Source organism: Trifolium pratense, linkage group LG5 (genome assembly GCF_020283565.1).
Source record: "Trifolium pratense cultivar HEN17-A07 linkage group LG5, ARS_RC_1.1, whole genome shotgun sequence".
NCBI lineage: Eukaryota > Viridiplantae > Streptophyta > Magnoliopsida > Fabales > Fabaceae > Trifolium > Trifolium pratense.
In genome coordinates, this window is record NC_060063.1 from 40,774,755 (window position 1) to 40,786,433 (window position 11,679).

Sequence of the window (11,679 nt, forward strand, 5' to 3'; positions counted from 1 at the left end):
TATGATAGACTCAGTAATTTCCTTCTTGAAAAGGGTTTTGAAAAAGGGAAGGTTGACTGCACACTCTTTAGAAAAACAACCAAAGAAGACATTTTAATCTTTCAAATTTATGTTGATGATATTATTTTTGGTTCAACTAATGCTTCCCTGTGCAAGAATTTTTCTAAGATAATGCAGGATGAATTTGAAATGAGCATGATGGGAGAATTGAAATTCTTTCTGGGAATTCAAATCAATCAGAAGAAGGAAGGAACTTATGTTCATCAATCAAAATATACCAAGGAACTTCTGAAGAAATTCAACCTAGATGATTGCAAAATAATGAACACTCCTATGCATCCAACTACCAACATGAGCAAGTCAGAAGATGAAGGAAGAGTAGATCAAAAGGTCTACAGAGGTATGATTGGTTCCTTACTCTATCTGACAGCCTCTAGACCAGATATTTTATTCAGTGTTTGCTTGTGTGCAAGATTCCAGTCAGATCCTAGAGAATCTCATCTTACTGCTGTAAAGAGAATCTTTAGGTATCTGAAAGGAACAACTAATCTTGGACTTCTCTATAAGAAATCCAATGATTATGTGCTAAATGGATTCTGTGATGCTGACTATGCTGGAGATGAAATTGAAAGAAAATCCACAAGTGGCAATTGTCAATTTGTTGGTGAAAACCTTATCTCCTGGGCTAGTAAGAGACAAACTACTATAGCTTTGTCTACAGCAGAAGCAGAATACATTTCAGCAGCTAAGTGTTGCACACAACTACTCTGACTAAAATATCAGTTAGAAGATTATCAGGTAAGCAGTCACAATATTCCTTTATATTGTGATAACACTGCAGCCATTCATTTATCTAAAAATCCTATCCTACACTCTAGAGCCAAACATATTGAAATCAAACACCATTTTATCAGAGATTATGTTCAGAGAGGCATTATAGATATTAAGTTTGTTGATACTGAAAATCAATGGGCTGATATATTTACTAAAGCTTTATCTGTTGAGAGATTTGATTTTATAAAGAAACATCTGAACATGTTTTCAATCTCTGAATGAAAAAATTTTTTGGCAATTAAAGTGTAAGAGGTTATGTATATCAGAACTTATGATTCAGAACATCTGAAACACAAGCTCTGAAGTACTTAACTCTGATAGAGAATTTTAAAAATCTCAGAGGCTCTGAACTATTTAAGTGGAAAACGTTTAGTATTCGCTGCTGAACAGTTGTCCATTAAAATAGCAGTTACCGAGTAAATTTCTGCACGTGGTCTACGTGTGTCAGGTAGTGGGTGGTTAATGATGATTTTTGGTATTCAACTTTCTGTCAATTAACGTAACTTCCCAAATTTGCTATTTTCGTGTTAACTGTGTGCATTTAAATAAAACTTACACAATACACTTGCACACTTCTCACTTTCACAACCTACACTTTCTTTTCTCTCTAAACCTTCAACAAAATTTTCTTTCTCTCTCATTAGTTCCTACCCTTACCTAAACTCCTTCATGGCTGGTTCTTCTTCAACAACAAAGATTCCTCCGTTCATGTTTAGAAATCTTCAAATCGTTGGGAACGAAATGGAGTTTCCAGAATCTGAACTCATCTTTCTTTCTGAGAAGATGATCGATTTTGATAGCTTGAAGGCAAATGGGTTCGATGTGAAACATTACTTCTCCACTCAAGGATGGGATAAGTACTTCAACATGCTTAATGGTCCTATTTACCCAGATCTCTTGAAGAAATTCTGGATGAAAGCTAAGGTTTTTGATAAGGCTGAAGCTAAACAGGAAGAACTTGCTGCTATTGAAAGAGATCCTAGTTTAAAAGGTAAATCTAGGAAAGAAATGGGTTTATTGGAATTTTCTGGAAAACAGATTAGGTCAAATATCTGTGGTATGAATCTGGCTTTCTCTCCTATTCATTTCAACGCTTTGCTTGGCTTGGATAACTCTGGGATAGAGTTGGATGTTTTTGAGAAGGACACAAGGTACAAAAATGATCTTCTGGCTCTGATGTGTACAGATTTGAAGCTGAAGGGTAAAGTCAAGGGTTTAACTGATGTCTGCAGAGTGCTATTCAAGATCATACTAGCTGCTATCAGTCCAAGAGTTGGTGGTACTGATACAATCTCCTGGACTCATCGTCATCTGATCTACTTCCTTCTGAAAGAAATGAAAGTGAATCTGGGAGAATACTTCTTTGAGAGGATCTGTGAGGCAATCTTCTTAAGCAAATCTCAGAGGAAGACAGCCATAGCTTATCCAAGATTACTCTCAGACCTTCTTTATCAAGGTCATGTTGTTCAGAATCTGAAGAAGTTCCATCCAGAACTTGTGGAAAAGAAGTTCACTCCTGAGATTCTGAATGCAAGTTTTCTAACCAAGATGCGTCTCATCTCGTCAAAAGTGGTTCCACCTCCACAAGAGTTTACAGCCAGTCTTGAAGATCGTCTGTATGTGGATGGATATCCAGTAATCTCTGAAATGGATGCTGAGCACATCATCCAAGATTATCTGGAAGTTCTTAGAAAAGAAGGATATACTGTTGATCGGAGTATGGTTCCAAATGCTCTTGTAAACTTGTATAATCCTAAGAGGAAACCTAAGAGGAAAGCTGAACAAGAAAAACCAGATCTTCTGGCTCAGAAGAAGGTTAAAGTAGAAGAAGCTGTTGCTGAGCAGAGAACAAAAAGGAAACATGAAGCTAGTTCTGGAAAAGCTGCTGCAACTTCATCAAAGAAGGCTATTATTATTGATGAAGAGGAAAGTGAAGACAGTGACTCCTCTGAAACTCAGTCTGAATCAGAAACTGAGTCTGATGAAGAAACTCTGAGTACTAGGATGCATCAGAAACAAGTTCCTGATCCTAAAGGTAAGACTCCTAAGTACATCTTTAATGAAGCTGAAATTGGAATAGAGTTTACCAAACCACTTAGAACTATTCTTCCCAACATTTCACCTTCTGATAACCCTCTTTCTGAACTAGAAAAACACCTGAGCCCTGACCCCCTCAATAATCAGCCTCTTACTCATGAAACCCACAAATCTTCTTCACCTCCTAAACCAAAATCACCTCTACCTCAACCTCAACCTCAACCACAAAAACAATCACCTGACATTCCACCATCTGAACCCAGTGTTTTAAAAACCGGACCGGACCGGCCGGTCCGACCGGTTGAACCGGGAATCGGAGGTGCACCGGTCTGGTCCGGATGTCGGATCGGATAAGCTATTGAACCAGAGGAAACCGGTAAAACCGGTGAACCGGCGGTTTTGAAAAACCGGCGGGTCAACTGCATTTTTTTTTCTGAACCAAATGACTGTCGTTTTGCTTTTTAGAAAATAACAGTAAGAAGATTGGAAAATAAAACAGAAACGGCGGATCTTCATCTTCTCCGTCCACCGCCGTCGCTTCAGGGGCGGATCCATGTACAGGTGGGATAAAAACTGAAAAGAAGTGAAGTAAATGTATAACAAGCACTAGAAAAAAGAACAAGACGGGAAGAAGAATAAACAGGGAAGATGAACTACAGAGAAGATGAAGTAGAACTTCTCTAGAAAAACTGAAAAAGTGAGAAAAGAATAAACAAGAAGAAAAATGTGACGGCGGCTAGTTTTCTTCAATTATATTTGACTTAGGGTTATGCATCTGTGTATCTCAATGGGCTTGGGTCACTATCATTTTGGGCTAAGAGTGATTTCTTTTGATTTTGGACAATTTGGATCAAGGAAAAATTAAAACGGTGATTTTTTTTTGCCACTACTTGCATTTATATATGCATTGATATAGTGGTGATAAATATTAGGGTTGGCGTAGAGACTAAAAATATATTTATCCCTATATATTATATGTTGGTTGTGTAGTTGTTTTCTACTGATTTTTTTTTTAACAGTTATGAAGTTTATTTACCCATTTTTATATTTTTTATGGTTTTTTTTTCAAAGATCGGGTTATCTTATTCGACCGGTTTAATAACTATATAATTTTATTATAGAGACCGGTTCATTCTATCGGTTTAATCCGATTTAATCCGGTTTGTCATGCGATTGAACCAGTGACCCAGTGGTTCGACCAGTGAACCAGTGAACCAATGCACTCACCGGTTCGATGTCCGGTCCGGTTTTTAAAACACTGTCTGAACCTCAACCAGATATTCCAACTGATAAAAACAACCCTCTGAACCAACCCCTGAACACAAATCTCCTGAACCAACCCCTGAACACAAAACTCCTGAACCATCACCTGAACACATCTATCCTGAATCAACATCTGACATCTCTTCCTCTGAATCAACTCCTGAACTCAATCCTAATCCAAGTACTGAGCATGCTTCTCCTGCACGCATTCATACTTGTGCCCCTAACCCTTCAGAAGCAGAAGTTGTTATCATTGACAACCCTGCTAATGACCCAACAAAACTCTCTACCATTCTCACTATCTCACCCTCATCCTCTGACCCTTTTGGTAACCTTTCCAATCAGCTGTATGACGATTTACTTAGGTTATCCCATATTCAGGACAAGTTTTTGGTGTGTCCCTCTGATGTGGATATGGAGGTGTCACTAATCAAGGCTAGAATCTGCAAAGCTCTAGATGCAATGGGTGATGAGATCAAGACTGTGATTGGACAACGGGATTTGGATTTGGTACATCTACTGAAGGACAGCCTAGCAAGAGCTAGTTTGAAACGACTGACTGGGTTTAACCATGAAGAGCATGAGCGTGCTAAGCTTGCTGCTATTGCTGCTACTGCAAGGCATATGTCTGTTTTTAAGGAATGCTGGATTGATTCCAAGCTTTTCAAGAGCCTTGAGGATCAAAGAATTGAGAATGAACGTCTGGCTGAAGCTGCTGCAAGACTTGCTGAAGAAATCCCTGAGCTGAACCAAGAGGATGATTCAGCTGCTGATATTCTGATGATTGATTATCCAGAGGAAGGTGAACCCTCCTCTGATAAAGGCAAGGCACCTTTGGTTGAAGAACAGGCACCTTTGGTTCAAGATCAGCTGCAGATTTTTCAAGAGGCTCTGAGGGAACAACAAGAAGGTTTGGAAAGGCAAAGGACAGCTCACCTCAATTTGGAATCTAAAGTGGATGGTCTAGTTTCCAACGTGGGTTCTCTGAATGACAAATTTGACCAGCTCTTAGCTTTTCTTAAGAAACCTTAGGATTCTTTGCACCTTATGTCTTTCATGTTATTTATCTTCTGAACAATCTTATTTTAAGTTTTCACTTATTTATTGGTTTGATTTTTTTTTTTGGTTGTTGTGTGATGTTTACTTTTATTTTCTTTGATAAACAAGAACATAAGAACACAAGATGAATTTAAAAGAAATTTTTTATTAATGATCTAACAATGTTGAGTACATTGGTAAAAAGAAAAAGACAACCTAATCCTAGTCAGATGGATAATACTCAGACGAAATCTCAGATTTCTCCTCAGCATCCTCTGATGAAATTTCTATGGGATCTGGGTTCTGCTCTTCTTCTTCTTCTTGTTCTTCTTCTGGAACATAGCCAACCAAGAACTCAACATAGTCAGCATCATCTTCATTTTCTTCAGTTTCAGAATCTGATGAAATGATTATAATCTCAGCATCTTGTGGTTTCTTGTCGTCTTCTTTATCTTTTCATCTTTTTCGCGTTTTTCTTCTTCTTTCTTTCTCCGAACCTCTGCAATACGTGAACTGAATCTTCTCATTCTTCTTGATTCTTCTTGATATACTTGTTTATTATTGTTTTTGTGTGAAGAATGTATGTTAACTCGTTCACCTTTTATAAACCCTTTAGCGCGTTGTTTTTTTGTTTTTGAAATAAATTCACCTTTGTAACAACCACTCTTCTTCTTTGACTGTCTTGGTTATCTAAATTTTTTTTACTTTTTGATAATGACAAAAGGGGGAGTAGTTAAGCATTAATTGATAAGTGATAAGTTTCAAAGCTGAAACCACGCTCACGCTTTTATCTCGCTTTTATCCGTTAAGTTAAAAGTTGTTACTTTTAAGTTGTTTTACGTATTTCAATGTGGAGACTAAGTTAGTTGAAACTGAAATAAATTTCATAAGTAAGGATAAGTTAAGAGTGCAATTTTAACTTAGCCTTATGAGACTTAGGGGGAGAGCTTGCAAACCTCTCACTCTGAAGAAAGATATGAAATTTGTTTTATTCCAAATTATCTTAATCTTATACTAAATTAAAATATCATGGATAAAACTTAAAGCTTAGGCTTTAAGGAGTATCAATCTTAGGGGGAGCTTGCAAACCTCACAAACCTAAGAGAAACATGATAAGTTAATTTAACAACAATTGTCAATTAATACTTATGTTTGTCATCATCAAAAAGGGGGAGATTGTTGGAACAAAATTGATTTAAAAATGTTTGCCCCTAAATCTATTAAGGTTTTGATGATAACAAAGTATTAATAAACAATTGGAAGGACTAAAAATTTAATTTAAGTGTGCAGGACTTAGATTCAATTAAGCTCTGATTAATGATCAGAAGATAAGGACTTCAGAAGTTTGTAAGTATTCAGAAGATTGTGAGACTCAGAAGTTGTAATCTTCAGACGATGAAGTCTTCAGAACTTCTTAAGGTCTTAACTTCATCAAGCTCTGATGATCTTCTTGAAGTTTGTAAAGATTCTCTTTTGCAAGTCAACTCTTCTACCAATGAAGAAAAGGACCTTTCAAGCCTGATCAGAACAGCTAATCTCTTTCTGTCTGTTCTCTTTTGAGAATGTGGGTCATCAGTTGTGTTAGCTGAATAAGGAAAGTCTTCTCTGCAGTAGTCAAAGTACCTGAAACTCTTACTTAGTTTTGGATACAACCAAACTGCATCAAGACAGGCTGCTTGAAGACAAAAGGTTATCTACTTCAACGGTCATCTTTACAACGACTCTTTTCTAGTCATATATATACTAGAAGGATCAGATATATATCAATATTAAGGATCATTAACACGGACGAACAAACTCTGAATTCCTCATACAAAGCTCTGAACCTCTGAACTGTGTTGTTGCACTTTTAGTTCAAATATTTAGTATTTGTTCTTCTAGGTTCTGACTAAGAGCTGTTGTATACTTTCCATTACTTTATTATATCTTGTACTTGAGATAACTTAAGCTTGTGTGCTTAAGTGTGAAGTCTTAGCTTGTGTGCTTGGGCAGTGTTGAGAAGTCTCTTGCTTGTGTGCTTGAGCAGTTGTAATCTTGTGTGATTAATTATAGTGAAATCCCTTGGAAGTGCAAGGGGACTGGACTACTCTCGTTTTGTGAGAGGAACCAGTATAAATTGCTTGTGTGATCTCTCTCTCTCTCTTAACTTGTTTTATTGTGTATTTTATCCGCTGCTGTTGTAGTTAAGTTAAGAATTTGAAAAAGTTTTAAACTTGACTAAAACACAATTCAACCCCCCCCTTCTTGTGTTTTCACACCTTCAATTGGTATCTAGAGCTCTGGTCTGTTACTTTCACTTAACAGTGAGACAGTAAAGATCTTGTGAGAACACTATGTCTGGAGGAGACGATAGTAGCACTAGAACAACCGGTGAAGCCGGTGAGGCCAGTGGAGCTGGTGGTGGTCCTAGAAATGCTTTTGGTTTTGACTACTTGAGTAATGAATCACATGAACATAGTGGCAACAGAAAAGCCCCTATATTCAATGGTGATGCATCATTATTTGAGTGGTGGAAGGAAAGACTGTATAGCAATATTACTGCTATTGATCATGAGTTGTGGGATTTGGTTGAGCTGGGAGTAACTTTTGAAAACTTAAATGAACATGGAAGATTGTCCATTGAGCATAGAAAGTTACTCACACCAGCTAACTTAAAAATCTACACTAAGCATCATAGAGTAAAAGACATTGTTGTTGGTGCTATTAGACATGAAGATTATGTCAGAATAGAAAACAAGTCTACTGCTAAATCTATCTTTGATTCGATGTGTGCTACCTATGATGGTAATGAAAAAGTTCAAGAGGCTAAGGCTAGTCTCTTGATAAGGCAATATGAACTATTCACTATGCAACAAGATGAAAGCATTAAGACTATGTTTACAAGGTTTCAAATCCTTGTATCTGGTCTTAAAGCTCTTAAGAGGAGTTATTCCACCTATGATCATGTTCAGAAGATTCTGAGAAGTCTTCCTATTGCTTGGAGACCTAAGGTCACTGCAATAGAAAAAGCTCAAAATCTCAAGACTCTGAGTCTTGAGGCTCTGATAAGCAATCTCAGAAGCCATGAGATGGTTCTGAACGCTGACTCAGAAGCTAAGAAAAAGTCCAAGTCTGTGGCTTTACAGTCAACTAGGACTCCTTCTAAAGCTCTTAAGACTCAGCTTCTTGACATTGAAGAGGAATCTTCTGCAGATGGTCAAGAGGAGGAAATGGGTGAAGATGAGTTTGCTTTATTCACCAAGTTTCAGCAATGGAACAGATTTAACAAAAGAAACTTCAGAGGTAACAGCTCCAGAAACTTTGTCAGCAAAAAGGATGATCAGAAGAACTGCTTCAACTGTAAGAAGCCAGGACACTTTATTGCTGACTGTCCAGAAATGTCTGCTAAAGACAAAAGCAAAAGATACAGCTCAAAGAAGCAACAATTTAAGAGCAAATTGAAAAAGAATCTGATGGCTACTTTTGAAGAGCTATCATCTGAGGAAGAAGTTGAGGAAGAAGAAGAGGCAAATCTAGCCCTGATGGCTTCAACTGACTCAGATGCAGACTCAGAGGATGAATCAGAATCAGATTCAGAAGTAACAGATGAGGTATTTTCTGACTGTTCTAAATCTCAACTTATAACTGCACTTAACAAGGTCATTGAGAAACATCTCAGAGTGTTAAGTAAACAAAAAGTTTTACAAGAAAAGCTTAACACTCTGACTGAACAAGCAGAACATTTTCAAGGTCTATATCAAGAAACTCTGAATAGAGTAAATGACTTTGAAAAGGGTTGTGCTGTTTGTCACAAACCTATTGATGAGCAGGAAATAGCACTTCAACAGTTTGTGCATCTCAACCTTGGGAAGAGCAAAGCTGCTAATAGAATTTATAATGTTTTGAGACATAGAGGAGAAGGACTTGACTATGAATATGGTAGAACATATTCAAAGCTGAAGACCTCTGCCAAAAAGGTTGGAAAATCTTGGGTTTATTATGTTGTTCCATCCAGTGAAGAGGGAAAGAATCCTGGTATTGTTGAAAATGACAATGATGATCTGAGTGATTTAGAAGCTGACAGCTCAGAGGAACCAAGTTCCTCAGAATCTGGAAAGGAAAGTTCAGAAGATAGAAGTTGTTCAGAACCTGAGAACATTAGTTCAGAAGCTCTGAAAACTTCAAAATCTGAGACTTCGAATTCTGGAACCAAAGGAACTTTAGTACCTGAGGCTAGTCAATCTAAAAGCTCAGAAGATTTTAAAAGAAAGAATTCAAACTCCAAATCTCAGATGCAGTACAGACTCAGATTATTTATGATTCTAGAGTCAGTAGATATAATCAATCAGAACATGGGATTGGTAATAAATACAAACCCTGGAATCATAAACAATCCAAATCCTGGAATAATAACAGATCTCAAACAAAGAAAAGATTTCAAAAAGGTTATTATTCCAAACCAAGATCTTTCTCTAACACTAAACAACATAGTAAGCATTTGTGGACTAACAAGCGTGGACCCAGAAGATGGGTACCAAAAGCTGAAATAATGTACCATTCAGATTTACCAACTAGGAAAGGATATGTCCTACCTAGAGCATGGAAACAAGTCCTATGCAAAGGAAGAAGGGCTTATGTCCTAGACAAATGGCTGACAAGTTCTCAAGTTAACAATCAGAACTTGAAAAATGAAGAGGAATAATACTGGGATGACTTTATCATTAACTGTGATGAAGAGTTCTACCGCAATGATTAAAGTTGTTTCTCATACAGCCTGCCACTCAAAGAAGTATCATGAATCACTCATGGTATCTGGATAGTGGATGTTCAAGGCATATGACTGGTGACAAACGACTATTTTCTAAGCTGACTATGAAAGAAGGAGGATCTGTTGGCTTTGGAGGTAATCAAAAAGGAAAGATAATAGGTACATGTACAGTAGGTAATTCTTCCCTATCTATTAATGATGTTTGGTTAGTTGATGGACTCAAACATAACCTATTGAGCATAAGTCAATTTTGCGACAATGGTTATGTAGTTGTCTTTAATAAGGAATCATGTACTGTAACTAAACAATCTGATAACTCCATTGTATTCAAAGGTCTGAGAAAGAACAATGTTTATAAAATTAATCTTTCTGATTTGAATGAACAAAAAGTGGTGTGTCTTTTGACCTTGAGTGAAGAAAAATGGATCTGGCATAAGAGGTCAGGCCATGCTAACTGGAGGTTAATCTCTAAGCTTAGCAAGCTTGACCTTGTCAGAGGTTTACCTAAAATCAAATATCACTCAAACACACTTTGTGGTTCATGTCAAAAAGGAAAGATTACCAAATCATCTTTTAAACCTAAGAACATTGTCTCTACCTCAAGACCATTGGAACTTCTTCACATTGATCTTTTCGGGCCAGTTAACACTGCCTCTATCAATGGAAAGAAGTATGGATTAGTGATTGTTGATGACTACAGTAGATGGACTTGGGTAAAATTCCTAAAAACAAAAGATGAAGCTTATGATGAGTTTAGCATCTTCTGCAAACAAATTCAAAATGAAAAAGGCTACACTATTTTAAAAGTTAGAAGTGATCATGGTGGAGAATTTGAAAATGAACCTTTTGAAAACTTTTGTGAAAAATATGGCATTCTGCATGAATTCTCTTCTCCTAGAACTCCTCAAAAAAATGGGGTTGTAGAAAGGAAGAATAGAACTCTGCAAGAAATGGCCAGAACCATGATGCATGAAACAAATGTAGCAAAGTTTCTATGGGCAGAAGCTGTAAACACAGCATGTTATGTTCAAAATAGAATCTATATCAGATCTAAGTTGAACAAAACTGCTTATGAATTGTTCAAAGGAAGAAAACCTGATATTTCTTATTTTCATCAGTTTGGATGTACTTGTTACATCTTAAACAACAAAGTCCATCTAAAGAAATTTGATGTTAGAGGTTATAAGGGTATCTTTATAGGATATTCTGAACGCTCAAAAGCATACAGACTGTATATTTCTGAAACACACACTGTGGAAGAAACTATGCATGTCAAATTTGATGACAAAGAGCCTGACCAAGTGTCAGAGCTTGTGGAAGGTTTGTCTAGATTTCAGGTATCAGAGGATCAGTATTCAGATATTCCAAACTACTCAGAACATCCATTCTCTGAAGAACCTCTGAACATAACAGTTCCTACAGACTCTGAACAACAAAGAACTGAAGCAACTTCTGAACCTGCTGATGATGAGTCTGAAGATGATGAGCCCCCAAGAAATACTTTCAAATACAAATCATCACATCCAGAGGAACTGATCTTAGGCAACAAAGATAGTCCAAGGAAGACAAGATCTCAACTGAGAAATGAGGAATCTTTAGTTGGTCTTATCTCAATGATGGAACCTTCAAAGATTGATGAAGCTCTAAAAGATGATGCTTGGATTGTAGCAATGCAAGAAGAGCTGAATCAATTTCAAAGGAATGATGTATGGACTCTAGTGCCTAAACCTTCACACAAGAACATTATTGGAACAAAATGG